Source organism: Callorhinus ursinus, unplaced genomic scaffold (assembly GCF_003265705.2).
Source record: "Callorhinus ursinus isolate GAN/ISIS: 27379988/994484 unplaced genomic scaffold, GSC_fseal_2.0 scaffold8, whole genome shotgun sequence".
Classification (NCBI taxonomy): Eukaryota; Metazoa; Chordata; class Mammalia; order Carnivora; family Otariidae; genus Callorhinus; species Callorhinus ursinus.
The window spans coordinates 70868747-70884429 of record NW_027397070.1 but is presented as its reverse complement, the minus strand read 5'-3'; the positions used below and the strand labels follow the sequence as shown (position 1 = coordinate 70884429).

The following is a 15683-nucleotide window of genomic DNA, read 5'->3' as shown; positions in this document are numbered from 1 at the left end:
AAGTCCTACAGGACAACCACACATAAGTGCAAAACTAGGAGGTACTGCTGCCTACCAGCTGACAGAAACAAATATTTAGTAGAAGACTATGCAAAAAGAAGTTCTAACTCTTATGCTGTACGTACACTATGGTATCAATTCATGAATGGAGTAGAAACTGCACACACAAATCAAGTTGTGGATTTTAAATTATGCTCACTGAATCCTAAGACTGAAAGGGACATTAGTGGTCAAGCAGCCTGCACACCCCACAGATGACTGCCAGCTTCCACTGGACACACTCATCCAAAGAAGACAAAATAGGCCTTCCACAATGCAAATCTGCCCCTTAATGCCACCTGAACTCAAATTTTGCTTCCCAAATTCTGAATTAGCCAACATCTTCCATGCCCAGTCTCGGGTCATTTCTGGTACGACCCATATGCACTCCAGCCCAGCAAATCCCCAATGTCAGTTCTCTGGAGGGGCTTGTTTGGGAAAATTCCTCATAGAAACCGAAGAGTCCTATTCTGACCTGTGTGTTAGCTTGCTAACTTACTCATCCTGTAACCTGCACCACCCCCCGCTTTTTAGGCCATGCAGAGATCCTCAGGGCTGCCTCCTCAGTTTCCAAGGTGGGTGGCCATCACCAAATTTCAACAGGCCAGATGGCAGCTGCCTAGAGACTTGAGGCCACAACCCCCCACCCAGAAGAGGCAGGACCTCCACCCCAAAGGGTCGACAAAGCAGGGAATCAAACCAAAGAGGTTCTTCTCAAGCCTTAAGATCTAATGGAACTTGCCTGGCTAAGTTGGGACCTGTCTTCTTTCCTGTTTCTCCTTCTTTCCTATTTCTCCCTTTCAGAATGGGAACGGCTATCCTATACCTGCCCCACCATTACATTTTCGAAGCTCCTAACTTACCTCGTTTCATAGGTTCACAGTTGAAGAATTCTGCCTCAAGATGAATTCATACCTCGAGGCTCACCCACATCTGATTTAGATGATATTTAGATGAGACTTTGGACTTTATAGGTTGTATTAAGATTTTGGGGCTGCTGGGATGGAATGAATGTATTCTGTATGTGAGAAGGACATGAATTTGGGGGCTCGAGGGCAGAATACTACATATGGTCTGAATTATGGCCCCTCAAAATTAATCTAGTGGCACTGTAACTCCTACTGTGATGTATCTGGAGATGGGCCTTTGGCAGGTAATTCAGGGCCGACAGAAGAAAGCTTGCTTCCTGTCTCACTCCCCACCATGTGAGGATACAGTTAAAAGGGGGCCATCTGCAAGCCAGGAAGACAGCCCTCAACCGGAAACTGACCTGGCTGGCACCTCAATCTTGGCCCTTGAGCCATCTACCATGAAAGCAGACAGGGGCTTTAAAGGTTAAACAACTTGCCCAGCGTCACAAAGACTGGTGGGGCCTAGGTTGTGGGGCCCTGACTCCTACTTAAATCTTGTCCCTCCACCGCAGGGAGGCCACCAGCTCCTTTACTCAACCTCTCCAGCACCAGCGAATACTCTTCCATGCTTTCCACCATTCTATATATTTTAGAAACTTTTACATTTGTAGTGTTACACTTAGAATAGAATGTCAAAGCTTGGGGCGCCTGGGTGGCTCAGTTGGTTAAGCATCTGTCTTCGACTCAGGTCATGATCCCAAGGGCTCTGGGATGGAGCCCTGTGTCAGGCTCTCTGCTCAGTGGGGAGCCAGCTTCTCCCTCTTACTCTCCCTCTGTGCTCACTTTCTCTCTCTCAAATAAGTAAATAAAATCTTAAAAAAAAAAAAAACCACAATGTCAAAGCTTTAAGAGCCTTTTTTCTTATGCAGAACTGGGACCTCAATGAAGATGCCTCACAGACAACTGGTTCAGGTTAAACTATACCTTATATATTCCACTCCAAGCAAAAGTGACTAAAATCTGATGCAGTTCCCAAGAACCCTAAGACAAAATGAAAAGCAAGGGTAACTATCTTAATTTATCTTAACACAAGTAAACACCTTGTTTATATGAACCAGAGCAGAGAGCAGACAGGCAACACCATCAACTGTGTGAAGTGCTGCTGCCCTCCTGGCCCCATCCTCCCTGTCTGGTTTACCACCCTCCCCAGTCCTCCAGTTTCATTACCCTTCCTCAGCCCCGATGCTGGTCACCTCCAGGCCACAGTCACCACATTATGGTGTAGAGAATCTTGAAGGTGATGGTGAGTGAAAAAGGCAAGTGGTATCAAAAGAAGCATCCCCAAAGACATGCAGAGAGCAATTTTCTCCCGATGATATGCCACAGGTCAGCACACTTTTGGAATTCATAAAAGGGCAGAATGAGAAATGGGCATGTGTGTGCATGAAACGTCACTGCTGTAAAAGTCCTCAGACCGTCTAGACCACAGACTCTTGACCTCAGGCATGACAGAAGAGGATTCGGCAACTCCCAGGACTCCCTGAAATTTCATGCACGAGTCAGGCACTCTGGTGTATCACCCAATTAAAGAGGTTGTTTCTCTTCATTCATGCCTACTTTGAACAGGTGGTTAGATGCCCAGGAGTGACGGGTATTTGGGAACAAAGGCACAGTATGCTTGGGAAACAGGACCGGGCAGCTCACACGGCTGGCCTCCTAGCCAGTGATGCTGTAAAGGCAGTGCTCTATCTGGCGGGGCTCTCTGTGCAGCTGCAAGCAAAGGGCCCACAGGGAGCACAGACACAGCCCTTCCCCTCTCCACCCTCAGCAGTCCCCATACAGATGCAGATTTCTTCTTTCGTTATTTAAATCTACTCTCTCACTCCTCTATGACCTCATCACATTTGCTTGCTCAAATAGTGTTGCAACAATCAGCTGAGAAAGGCTGAGAAAGCAGGGTTTACAGAAAATGTGACTTCCATGTTACAACTAATGTGTACACACCTCTTCACAAGCTGTCAAATTATCCCACACTTTTCTACATAAACAGCCATAACTTAATTCTAATAAGTCCCTAGAGGATTTACTAGAATGATAGGGTGAACACAGGAAATTTAGGATATGTAGGCTTACTAATTTTTTCTCGATGAAGCTTTTTTTAAGAACAGAAGGAAATATAAACTTCAATTCCACAATACTCTTCAAAATGAAAGTGAATTTTCAAATAATTTTTAAAATGAACTAACAGGAGGGGCACCTGGGTGGCTCAGTTAGTTAAGTGTCAGACTCTTTTTTTTTTTTTTTTTAAAGATTTTATTTATTTATTTGAGAGAGAGAATGAGATAGAGAGCATGAGAGGGGAAAGGGTCAGAGGGAGAAGCAGACTTCCTGCTGAGCAGGGAGCCCGATGTGGGACTCGATCCCGGGACTCCAGGATCATGACCTGAGCCGAAGGCAGTCGCTTAACCAACTGAGCCACCCAGGCGCCCTAAGTGTCAGACTCTTGATCTCAGCTCATCTTGATCTCAGGGTCATGAGATCAAGCTCCACCTTGGGCTCCACGCTGGGCATGAAGCCTATTCAAAATTAAAAAAGAACTAAATAAAAAATAAATGAACTAACAGGAAGGGAAAATCTACAGACCCAAAGTTGTACCTGAAAAACTCCTGACAAACAGATGATCAAGGATGCCTGCTGATTAAGTAGAAAAAACATACATTTTATTACCATTTTATGAATGGGTGTATTCCAAAATTTTATTCATGAATTCTTGGTTGAGAACACAGAATGCATTTTCTCACAGAAAACAGGTAACACACAACAGTTGGGGTTTCCATTTTAGCCCACAAAAGCCTGTCTTACAAAGCGTATACAATACACACTGCTGATAGCACTAGAACCGGACCACCACACATACAGTGGGTTAAAGAGGGCCACAAATTCCTTGACACTCCTTTCAATAAGAGCTAGGCAATGTGTCCCCTCTCTCCCTAAAACTGGGAGTACCTTGCGGGTTCTTCGACCAATAGAACATAGCAGGAATAATGCTGCACCAATGAGTCAGTCTCTGCTTCCTCTCCCAGAATACTCACTGTAGGAGTCCTAGGCTGCCAGGTAAGAAGTCCACCCACCCTGGCAGAGAGGCCATCTACAGAGGCCCTGACAGTACATGGAAAGGGAAGAACCACAAAGCCAGGCCTTCCAAACATCCAGCCATGTTGGACTCCAGACCAGATGCCAGATAAATACCAGTATGTGACCTAGGTTAATGCCACACAGAGCAGAAGAATCACCCAGCTGAACCCTGCCTGATCAACTCACAGGACGATGAGATCTAAAAATAGATTACTGCTCGGGACACCTGGGTGGCTCAGTCGGTTAGGCATCTGCCTTTGGCTCAAGTTGTGATCCCGGGATCCTGGGATCGAGTCCCACATTGGGCTCCTTGATCAGTGGGGAGCCTGCTTCTCCCTCTGCCTGCTGCTCCCCCTACTTGTGCTCTCTCTCTGACAAATGAATAAATAAAATCTTAAAAATAAATAAATAAATAAAAATAAAAATAGATTACTGCTGTTTTAGGTCACTGATGCTTAGGACAGTTTGTTACTCAGCAGCCATTATCTGGGACAATCTGTAGCTTTTTCAGAAAATGACAAGCACATCTCTCTCCTGTCCTGGCAAAAGGAATAGTGTCCCCTCCTCCCTTCTCCACTGGTGGACACAGAGTTATGGTGGTCATGTCAGCCAGGATTTTCCCAGTGATAGGCCATGAAGGGCAGCCTTGTGTTGGGAAGCGGGGAGGTATGTGGCATGATCATCATCATCCTGCCTGCTTCAAAACCCTTCTTGAATTTTCTACACACTACTGAGGACAGGAAAGTTTTCAAAATTCTGAAGAAACAGGATGTCCAATCAAAATGCAGTTGGTACCCTGATACAAAAGCCAGACAAAGATACCACAAAAAATAAAAACCCATATCCCTTATGAACTTGGATGTAAAAATCTCAACAAAATATTATCAAATCAAATCCAACAAGACATTAAAAGGATGATACACCCCAGTAAAGTGAGATTTATCCCAGGAGAGCAAATGTGGTTCAACATACCAAAATCAATTAACATAAATACACCACACTGATAGAATAAGGGGGGAAAAAAACCACATGATCATATCAATAGACACACAGAAAGCATGTGACAAAACTCAACATATTTTCATGATAAAACACTCAGCCAAGTAGGAACTGAAGGGAACTTCCTTAACATGATAAAGGGGGGCGCCTGAGTGGCTCAGATGGTTAAGCATCTGCCTTTGGCTCAAGTCATGACCCCGGGGTCCTGGGATCGAGTCCCACATCAGGCTCCCTGCTCCTTGGGGAGCCTGCTCCTCCCTCTGCCTCTCTCTGTGTGTCTCTCATGAATAAATAAATAAAATCTTTAAAAAAAAAAACATGATAAAGGGCATTTATTAAAAAACAAAACAAAACAAACAGCCCACACCTAACTTCATAATCAATGGTGAAAGACTGAAAACTTTCCCCTAAGACCAGGAACAAGATAGGGATGTCTGCTTTCACTTCTGCTATTCAACACTGAAGAAGTGGTAGCTAGAGCAATTAGGCAAGAAAAAGAAAAAAAAAAAAAGGTAACCAAATTGGAAAGAAAGAGATAAACTACCCCTATTTGCATATGACATGATTTTATATATAGAAAATCCCATAAAAAACCCAGAAAACTACTAGAGGGGCACCTGGGGGGCTCAGTCATTAAGCATCTGCCTTTGGCTCAGGTCATGATCCCAGGGTGCTGGGATCGAGCCCCACATTGGGCTCCCTGCTCAGCGGGAAGCCTGCTTCTCCCTCTCCCTCTCCCCCTGCTTGTGTTCCCTCTCTTGCTGTGTCTCTGTCAAATAAATAAATAAAATCTTAAAAAAAAAAAAAAAAAGAAAGGAAAACTATTAGAGGTAATAACCAAATCAGCAAAGTCTGGGTATATGATCACCACACAAAAATCAGTTGTGTTTTCATACACTAGCAATGAATAATCTGAAAGAAAATTAAGGAAACAATTCCATGTAAAAAACATCCAAAAGAACAAAATATCTAGGAATAAATTTAACAAAGAAGGTAAAAGATTTGTACATTGACACTACAAAATCTTGCTAAAAGAAATTAAAGATGTAAATAAGTGGAAAGACACCCCACAGTCATGGATCCGAAGACTTAGATTGTTACAATGGCAACTCCTCAAAGCAGATTCAAAGCAATCTTGATCAAAATTCCAATGACCGTTTTTTGCAGAAAGAGAGAAACTGATCCTCAAATTAATATGAAGCCGCAAGAGGTCCCAAGTAGTCAAAGCAATATTGAAAAAGAAAAATAGAGTTGAAAGACTCATACTTCTCTTACTACCTCAAAACTTTCTATAAAGCTACAGTAATTAAAACAGTGTGCCACTGGCATAAGAACAGACATATAGACCAAGAGAACAGAATGAGAGTCCAAAAAATAAAGTCAAACATCTATGGCCAACCGATTTCCAACAGGGTGCCAAGACCATCCAATGGAAAAAGAATAGTCCCTTCAACACATGGTACTGGGACAAGTGTATAACCACATACAAAAGAATGAAGTGGGACTCCTAGCTCACTCCATATATAAAAATTAACTCAAAATGGATCAAAGACCTAAATGTAAGAGCTAAAACTGTAAAATATAGAGATAAATCTTCATGACCTCAGATTTGGCAACAGATTCTCAGATTTGATACCAAAAGCACAAGCAACAAAAAGAAAAAAAATAAATTGGACCTTATCAGAATTAAGAACTTCTGTGCATCAAAGGGCATTTATTAAGCATGTGAAAAAAATACCTACAGAATGGAAGAAAATATTTGTCAACCACATACTTAATTAGGGTTTAATATTTAAAATATATAAAGAACTCTTACAACCCAACAACAAAAAGGTTAACAACCCAACTAAAACATGGGCAGAGGGTTTGAAGGGACATCATTCCAAAAGACATACAATTAAAAGATGTTCAATATCACTGGCCATTAAGGAAATACAAAATTATAATGAAAATACCACTCTACATCCACAAGAATAGCTTACGTACATACATACACACATGTTGGCAAAGATGTACCAGAAACTGGAACCTAGTACATTGCCTGTGGAAATAAGTTAAACACAGAATTATTGTATGACCCAGCAATTCCATTTCCTAGGTACTTCACGCAAGAGAAATGAAAACACATGTCTACAGAGAAACTTGTACACGTTATTCATAATAGCCAAAAGGGGAAAACAATCCAAACATTCATCACTGGATGAATGGATAATTTGTGGTATACACACACACAATGGAATATTATTCAGCCATAAAAAAGAACAAAATACTTATACATGCTACAATTTAGCTGTACCTCAAAAACATTACACTAAGTGAAAGAAGCTAGACATAAAAGGTCACACATTGTATGATCCCTTTTATATGAACTGTCCTGAGAAGGCAAATCCATAGAGACAGAAAGCAGATTAGAGGTAACCAGGGGTTGGGAGGAAGAGAGAATGGGGAATGATTACTTAATGGGTATAAGATTATGTAATGGGGTGATGAAAAAGTTTTGAAACTAGACAAAGCTGGTGGTTGCACAACACTGTGAATATGCAAAGTACTACTGAACTGCACACTTAAAATGGTTAATTGCATGTTATGTGAATTTTGCCTCAATAAAAGAAAATGTGGTTAGACTATAGTATATTGATTCATCCATACAAATACTTGAGTACCTACCACACGCCAGGTACTTCTCCACTATATGGATTAAGATGATGAACAAAAATTTTCTGCTACGAATTTAAAAAGCAAGGTAAGAGTCTAGAGTTACAGCATGGAGTATTTTAATTAGGGTGTTCAGGGAAGACCTCCTGGAAGAAGTGACATTTGAACAGAGACTCGAATGCATTGAAGAATGTTATTCTACTAAATAATAAAAGAAATAATGTACTAAAATTAAATATAAATTTTATCAAAAATCATCACATGCAAAAATTCCTTTTCTAAAAATCATTTTACTCTTCATTATGAATAATTTCTTTATAGTCCAATAATATGCTGTTTCTACACTTACTTTGTAGCTTTCAGGGCCAAGCCATACTCTCAAGAGAGCCTGTCATTCACCTTGCTAGCAAGACATGTTTTCCCTTTAGGAAATCACTCAGGAAAGGAAAGAGGGAGAGGAATTACCACTTATGATATGATAGGTTCTCACATTCACTCATATTCTCACTTTTATTCCTCACAACTACCTTTTCATCGACGAGAAAATTGAGGTTCAGAAAGGGTAACTTACCACCATAGTTAGCTAAAGGAAGGACCAGAATTCAAATCGGGTCTGATTTCAAACCCATACTCCTTCCATACATAAATTCATCTCATTTTTACAGAGCACATCTTAGGCTAGACTGAAAATATGATGAAGTGACCCTGTCCTTGAGAAGCTTGTCATCTCAACACTAGAGACCCATCCAAGATGCACCAGAACATTCCTCAATCTGAAGAAGGCAGAGCAGGCTCCATAAACATGAGGTCTTTGCTATCCAATGCCGTGGCATGCACCCAAAAAGTCCAACTCGTGTTAAGAACTAAGGAATCTACCCTCTACCACGCCAGGAACATGACCTTGTGGCCTCGGTGTCCAGCTGTGTGCCAGCATTCACAACCCTTCCTGGAGCTACCGATGCCTATGCAACAAGCCTCCTCACCTCAATCCAGCCATCACTGACCCCTCCTGGTTCTGTGTTCAAAACTGTCCAGCAGTTCTAGCAGAAGAGCCACATAAAATCTTCTCCAAAATAGTCAACAACAACATTTTCTTGCTAAATCTGGAGAAGGCTTCCTTGCCTTTAACTTATACTCCCATAAGTAATCTGTAGTTATAATTACATTCCAGATGAATGGGTAGAAATTTGACTGCGCTGGGCTGCAACCATTACGCTCTCTACAGAGTGACCAGGCCTCGGGGACTTGTTCACCACTAATAAGCTAATGTTTGTAAACCTCTATAAAGATATAATGACTAAATACTATCATTATTACTAGACTACCAGTTTAAATGTAAATTAAGAGAGGGAAAGGGGAAAGAAAACACATTAGTAAGTCAGGTTTGGGACTGCTACTCAGCAAGATGTAAGCAACATCTGAACCACAAGGGTAAGGAATGTCTTAACTGAATTTGTTAAAGGATATTGAATGCAATGTTGCTGCTATAAGAAAATAACTCAAAACAGAAAGAAGGAATGGAGGGAATACCGGCTAGAAAAATAAGTTGATATAGGCAAAGCAGATGTTAAAGGAAAGGCTGCATACAAAAAACATATGCTGGAAAAATACACAATTTCTTTAAAAAGCACTACATAGCAGCAAAACTAAAACACTAGAATCTGAAAGCAAAACTAAAAAGTCTAGAATGCGAACAAAATCCAAAACTGGATTATAATTCAGCTTAAACTGACCACACAGCACAGTAATGAAAACATAAACTCTATAGAGTCTATTGCTCTTCATTATTCTCATCTGTAAAACGGGAATGATTCTTAACTTCAAAAGTTAGGCTGGCACAGAGGCGGCCCCCAAAGGCAGCCAGTTCCCAGTTCCTGAGCCCTCTCCCTGAAACACAGTCGTGGGGAACAGCTTCAGACTCATGGGCCCTCTGACATGCAACTCTGCCAGCAAACGCTTTTCCTCTTCTGCAAGCTTGCTCATGCTTGTTCTTCCTGGAAAACACCTCCTAACCCCCCAGTCCAAATTACACAGCACCCCACGCTCCCTCAGCAGCTCACAGCACCTACCACACTGTGCCATAACCCACAGGCTCTTCTGGCTCATCACCTTACAGAAGCTCCTTGAGGATGGCCATCATACAGCTTCTTACTTGACTATTTAGCTTTGACATCTGGCATAGCTCCCGACTAAGCTCTCAAATGTGTGCTGATCAAATAACTGTCAATTCTCCTAAGTTGGAACAGAGGCCAAGCAGGTTCTCTGGGGCAAATCTTGACAAGTGAAGAATGTAAAGAAAAAACTCTAGTCTGGGTGAACAGTCCATGCTTTGCCATTACCTGACTTGGGACAGTTACTAACCCAAACACTCCAAGCCTCCCATATAAAAAGAGGGAATTCAACTAGAAAGTCTCCACAGTCCTTACCATAGGCAAAGACATATTATGTTCCTATTTTAAGATCTTAACATTCTTATTCTACTACATCTTGATTAGCTACTGTATTAGCAGTTATTGTTATGAAAATTAACCTCAGGGGCACCTGGGTGGCTCATTCCACTGACTCTTGATTTCACCTCAGTTCATGATCCAGGGTGGTGAGATCAAGCTCTGCATCAGGCTCGGCATTGCGCGTGGAGCCTGCTCAAGATTCTCTCTCTCTCTCCCTCCCCCTCTCTTAAAAAAAAAAAAATTAACATCAGTAGCATGCTTTATTGTCCATTTCACTCATAACAAGCATGTGATGTGCATGGTGCTTTCTACCCCATTTTAAAGATGGGGAAACCTATTCAGAGAGAACCAAGAGCCTGCCCAAGGACAGAGGGCAGGACTGGCATTTAGATCCTCCCCTTCTCAAGCTGGAAATACAAAATTATAATGAAAATACCACTCTACATGGACAGCTCCAGGGACCCATGGTAGGATGCCAGGGAAGCCCTCGGGGATCCTCGGGGAGCCAAGGACAAACAAAATGCATCTTTTGGAGAATTAACTATACTCAAAAATTTGGGAGACAAAGTGTGTTTATATTTTTAAAAAATCAGACATATTATTGAGTACGATATAAAATCTGTATTAAAATTTAAGATAAAGAAAGGACGCCCGGCTGGCTCAATCATAGAACATGAGACTCTTGATCTCAGGGTCGTGAGTTCAAGCCCCATGTTGGGTGCAGAGATTACTTAAAAAATAAAAAATAAATTTTAAGAAAAAATTAAAGCTAAAACTTAACAGGCCTAGACTCCCATTAAGGGCTTGAGACATACTAAAGCCATGCCATGCCCTTTCTCACACACAAAAGCCATCCGAAATCAGAACATTTAATTTGCCCTATAATAACATCTCAAAACATCAGGCTATATTAATCCAAAAAGAATAGAATTTAATTTCTAGAATAAAGCTGTGACTTCAGGGCATTACTGAGCAGGGAAAGACAAGTAGTTTTTCCTGTTCTTCCTTTCTAAGTCATTAAAAGCACCCAGGGAAGTTACAATGTCAAATGAAGTCTCCCATTATACAAGCCTCTTAACGCAACAAACCAGGGAGCTAAGCCTGACAGGCAGCTATGAGGCACACCAGACTGCAGACGTTATCAGCCAAACCACACGGAATTACTGTGTGGGCATCTGGCGCGTTTCTTCTCTCTCCCAAACTTGCAGTTCTGGACACAAACACTGACAGGAGGGGCCTAATGGCTCCCTCATCACCTCCAGTGTATGCAGGCCTCCTACTGGGCATTAACCTTCCACAGTACAAAGCCAGTCTCTGAAAACCTTCACTATAATTATCATGACTCCTGGAGACTCAGGTTTTACCACTCTGATACTACCATTGTCCTAAAGATTTTATTATCCTACTTGGTTAATCAATTTAGCTTTTCACTCCACTTAAGGAACCAAATTTCCAATAAACAGGCTTTTGGGTTTTGCCATAGAGTCAGTGTTTAAACTGGAAAGGAAATCAGAGTATCAGAACAGCAGGCCTGGTATCTTTCTTGGCAGAATGACCTCATAAAAAGTTACCCAATCACCTCCATTAAAAAAATAACATAGTTAAAATCAGCACAGAACAAGCTCTCTAGAAAAACGTAAATCATGAAATGAAATTATAGGACCTGACTTTTTTATTTCTTGAGAATTAAAGAGATTTAGGTCACTTCAGCACAGATGACAGGGCAGTAGGTTGACAGGGGTGGGGGGGCAAGTTCCTGAGGAACAGGTGCTTTTTGTTAACACTTACACCTCCCCCCCCACCGCCTTTTGAGACTCGACCTACAACGAAAACAGTAGAGACGGCCGAGCCACGGCTCGGCTCCCCAGTGCAGGCCGGGCCCTTCGCAGCGGCACATTGCCTGACCCACTTGAGCTCCTGGTTAAGAGCTAGAGGACAGCACAGGAAACATCGCAACTGGAAATCCACTGACCAGCAGCATCACCAGCACTGTGTCTAACTGGCAAGAAGCGACAGGAGAGCAAACTGTCAGATCTCACCTTACCAAAACACGGGGGGTGGAAAGAAATCCTCTTCCTGCCATTCAAAGGGTCCTGCAAGAGGCCCAGTGGCCTCCCTAATGCTGGGGCTCAACACCCGCCTCCCAGACACCTTCCCTGACTACCCCCAGCCAGCCAAAAGCTTCCCCTTTCCTGAATTCTCACCATGCTTCCAGTCTTCCGCACAATCCACTAACTCACTTTAGCCTACATTTTATGCCTACTTAGTTTCTTCCCGGTGGGGCTCCCCTCTCCAGCTGAGCACCAGTTCCTTGAGGGCAGGGTGGTAAATTTCCACTTTTCCTCACTCTTCCTGCCACAAGCTTCAGTCCTGGTGCTGTCTTGGTCCAAGACCCATGGTTTCAGGTATCTCCCTTCCTGGTGCACAGGGGCGGACTTCTGCAGACCTCGGCCTTAAAGGCAGGTGCTGTATCGCACACATCCCAGCTCTGTAACAAGAACATTATGGGAACTCAAGGCACATTAACTGAACATTGTTAGATGAGAAAAAGATTCCCAACTCCCAGTTAATGATCCACTTATCTTGAGGAACACAATTCAGCAAGAGAGTCCCACCTGATTTTTGGAGTTGTCAGAAACCGACAGTCACCTACATTTATGACATCTTACTACCTGCCAGCCTCAGCCCAAGGTGTCTGCACAATGAGACAAAAAATTTTCGCCGCAAGAAATTTTACTGCTTAATGATAAAAACCTCACCCCTCCTTCCTAGGTTGGTCAGTTCCCCACCCCCCACTCCTCTAACATAGTGTTGTACAGAACACAGACAGTCAATAAAGCCTCTTCAACATGAGAAAGAAGCCGTTTTGTATTTTTTAGTTAATTGTGAATCATAGATACTACTCAGGCACACGTAGTTTTCTTACATTTTTCCTTTCTGTTTAAAATTACATTTTCTTCTATGTCCACTGGCTCCTTTGGGGACCCAAAGCCTCTAGCTATGATGCAAGTGGCACCTTCCCCCATTCACCTCTCTACTGCCCTCCTGCCCACAGGAATCTGGCCTCTCCCTCTAGCTCTACTCCTCCCGCTCAGAACAAGCCTAAGCATCACCTCCACAGTTAGGCCTCGACTGCCTCTCTCTGGTCACCTTCCAGATCCAATGGCTTCACTTCCTTCTTTCTCCCTCAGTAACTCCCTTCCCAGTTTCTGTCAGTATGTGAAGTCAATACTATGACTCTCCCCCGCCACCCCACCAAAAAAATAATATTTCTTCCTCTACCAGCACTTGTAAAAAAGCACACAAGGGGTCTTGACTCTATGGAATCAACACAGGGGGCCTTGGTCATAAGATGTCTCCTCCACCAAGTTAACAGTTCTTAAATTGACCATGGCAAGGAAACTCAGCTATTGCATAATACTTGATAGTTCAGATCACTTGCTGTTTGGAGAGTCCTGCTATACGAAGATGAGAAAATAGAGATGGGCAAATTTAACGCAATTTCCTTTGTTTGCTTGAGCCAGCCCAGACTTGCAACACCACGGTGACAGTTTTATCTTTCTTGAAGTACAGCTTTAACATCACACAGAAGGACTTTAAGGGAGTGATAAATCATTCTCCTCCTCAGTTTATTAGCATATCTATCCTGACAATACCCCAGAAAGGCCTTTCTCAGCTTTGCACAGTTAAAAAATAAAGGGATTCTAGCCGGGGTGTTTACAGAATCAAAATCCCAAGCACAGGGGAAAACACCAAGAAGCAGCCCAGGTGTTTCAGTTACATGAAGGACCTTCTTCAAGGCATGAACAAGAGCAGGAATATTTTGACGGTATTAAGAGAAACAACTGACCACTGCTATTGCCTGTTTCCAGCGGAATGTGTTTACACCCGTCTCATTAAGTGAGGCCATCTTATTAATTCCAAAATGCATGAACAGACTCCAAGGAAAATAATTGGTCTTCTTTCCCCTCACAGAAAAATTCACATGAATGTCTTAAAAAAAAAAAAAAATGCTGGACTTCTCCCTGCCAGTTCTCTCTGCTTTCCTGGCTTCTGCACTGTGACAGCTGGAACAGATGGCGTCTGGCTGAGACACCTCAACGTCTTAAACCTCATGCGTGACAGGGGCTGATTTTAACTAGTGATGCTGGAATCCCAGGTCTGTCAGGGTGTCTGCCACGAGCATCTACTCACAAGGATTTCCAATCTTATATATTTTCCAGTTTCCATACCAGTACGGCTTATTTTGCTTGGCCGACGAATTTTTCATCTTTACACTAATTCTAAATATATATCTATACAGTCACAACAGGGTAAAAAGGCAAATATCCCCTTTCACTTGAAAATAGGATGGCTGGGCACTATTTTGCCAAACATCCTACACATGATGCAGTCTTTTTAACAGGCCATTTTCAAAGATGGGAAAGACACGCGAAGATTTTTTAGCACCAACTGATGGTCCGCCTGCTCGTTTCTTTAAATAAGAATTTTATAGGTAATATAGAAGATTACAGAATACGTTTCCAAAAGCTTCACCAGTGTGTATTCACGGCAAATGCCAGGAAAAAAAAAAAAAAACACAACAAATTATGGCTCCTCCTCAGTTGTATGCTGTGAATGTAAATTAAGAAGCAGTAAGGTAACGCTACTCGGTACAGCCTTTATGACTCCACAAAAATAAATGAACACACGCGCGCGCACACGCACGCACACGCACACGCACACACACCGTATCTCCGCCCGAAATCTGATTCAGAGCTTAGTAGGAAAAACGTGAAATAAAACTGTTTCCTTCAACGGCCCATTAGCTGAAGGGTTCTTAAATTTCAAAGCACGTCCACGACAGTTCATCCATTTCCATTTTGTTGCTATCTTTTCAGATTAAGGGTAAAGAATGTTCCACGCAGAATCCTCTCTACAGGTCCAAATATTAAATAGATGTCCCCAAATGGGGTGACAATGTGAAAACGTGGCAAAACGTACGTGAGCCATAGCCTGGCGCCTCAAGATGAAATTTTAAATACTGTGGCACGGATCATTTTCATTTTTTGCACCTCTGGGAGCCCAGCCTGACCTTTACTATTAATCAAAGGTGGAATGGGTGCATTTTGCCCCAAACTGGAGCCCAGTACCCGCCTGCCTTCGAGGCCACTGCAGCTCCCCGCTTATGAATCAGTCAGAGGTCCATCTGCAGAGGAATGACTCAGTATAAACTTTTAAATAACGGCTCAAAAAAATCCCACCCGCCGCCAGCCCAGGGCGAGCACGTCTGCGCGTGCAGACCCCCGAGCCAGAGCGTCCCTCCCACCGCGACAACACAGCGCCCCGCAGAAGATGCCGGCTCTCCCCACCCCGCGGGACTCACGCTTTCAAGAGGCCTCGGCGCCCCGTTTCCTGAAAAGCTGCGGGCACCCCGGCCCGCGGGCCCCGGGCCCGGCCTCGAGGACAAAGTTTTCCGAAGTTGAGGCGCTCGGGGGGCGGGCGGGCCCGGGCGGGGGCGGGGGCGAGGCGGCGCCGCACCGGGCACTCGCCGCCGGGCGCCGGGCCTGCTCCG

General features: G+C 43.2%; 1 protein-coding gene across 4 annotated transcripts in view; it reads right to left on the bottom strand.

The window, feature by feature from the left end:
• The window catches only part of TRAF3 (TNF receptor associated factor 3), a 111022-nt gene that overhangs the window by 94606 nt on the left and 733 nt on the right, over window positions 1-15683 (bottom strand). Inside the window, exon 1 of one of the 4 annotated variants that reach the window (XM_025869322.2) lies at window positions 15495-15580. The exons of the other annotated variants lie outside the window; for them this stretch is intronic. The gene's annotated coding sequence lies outside the window, so the exon portion shown is untranslated. Of the gene's footprint in view, window positions 1-15494; window positions 15581-15683 lie in introns of those variants that run through there. 4 annotated transcript variants of the gene reach the window in all.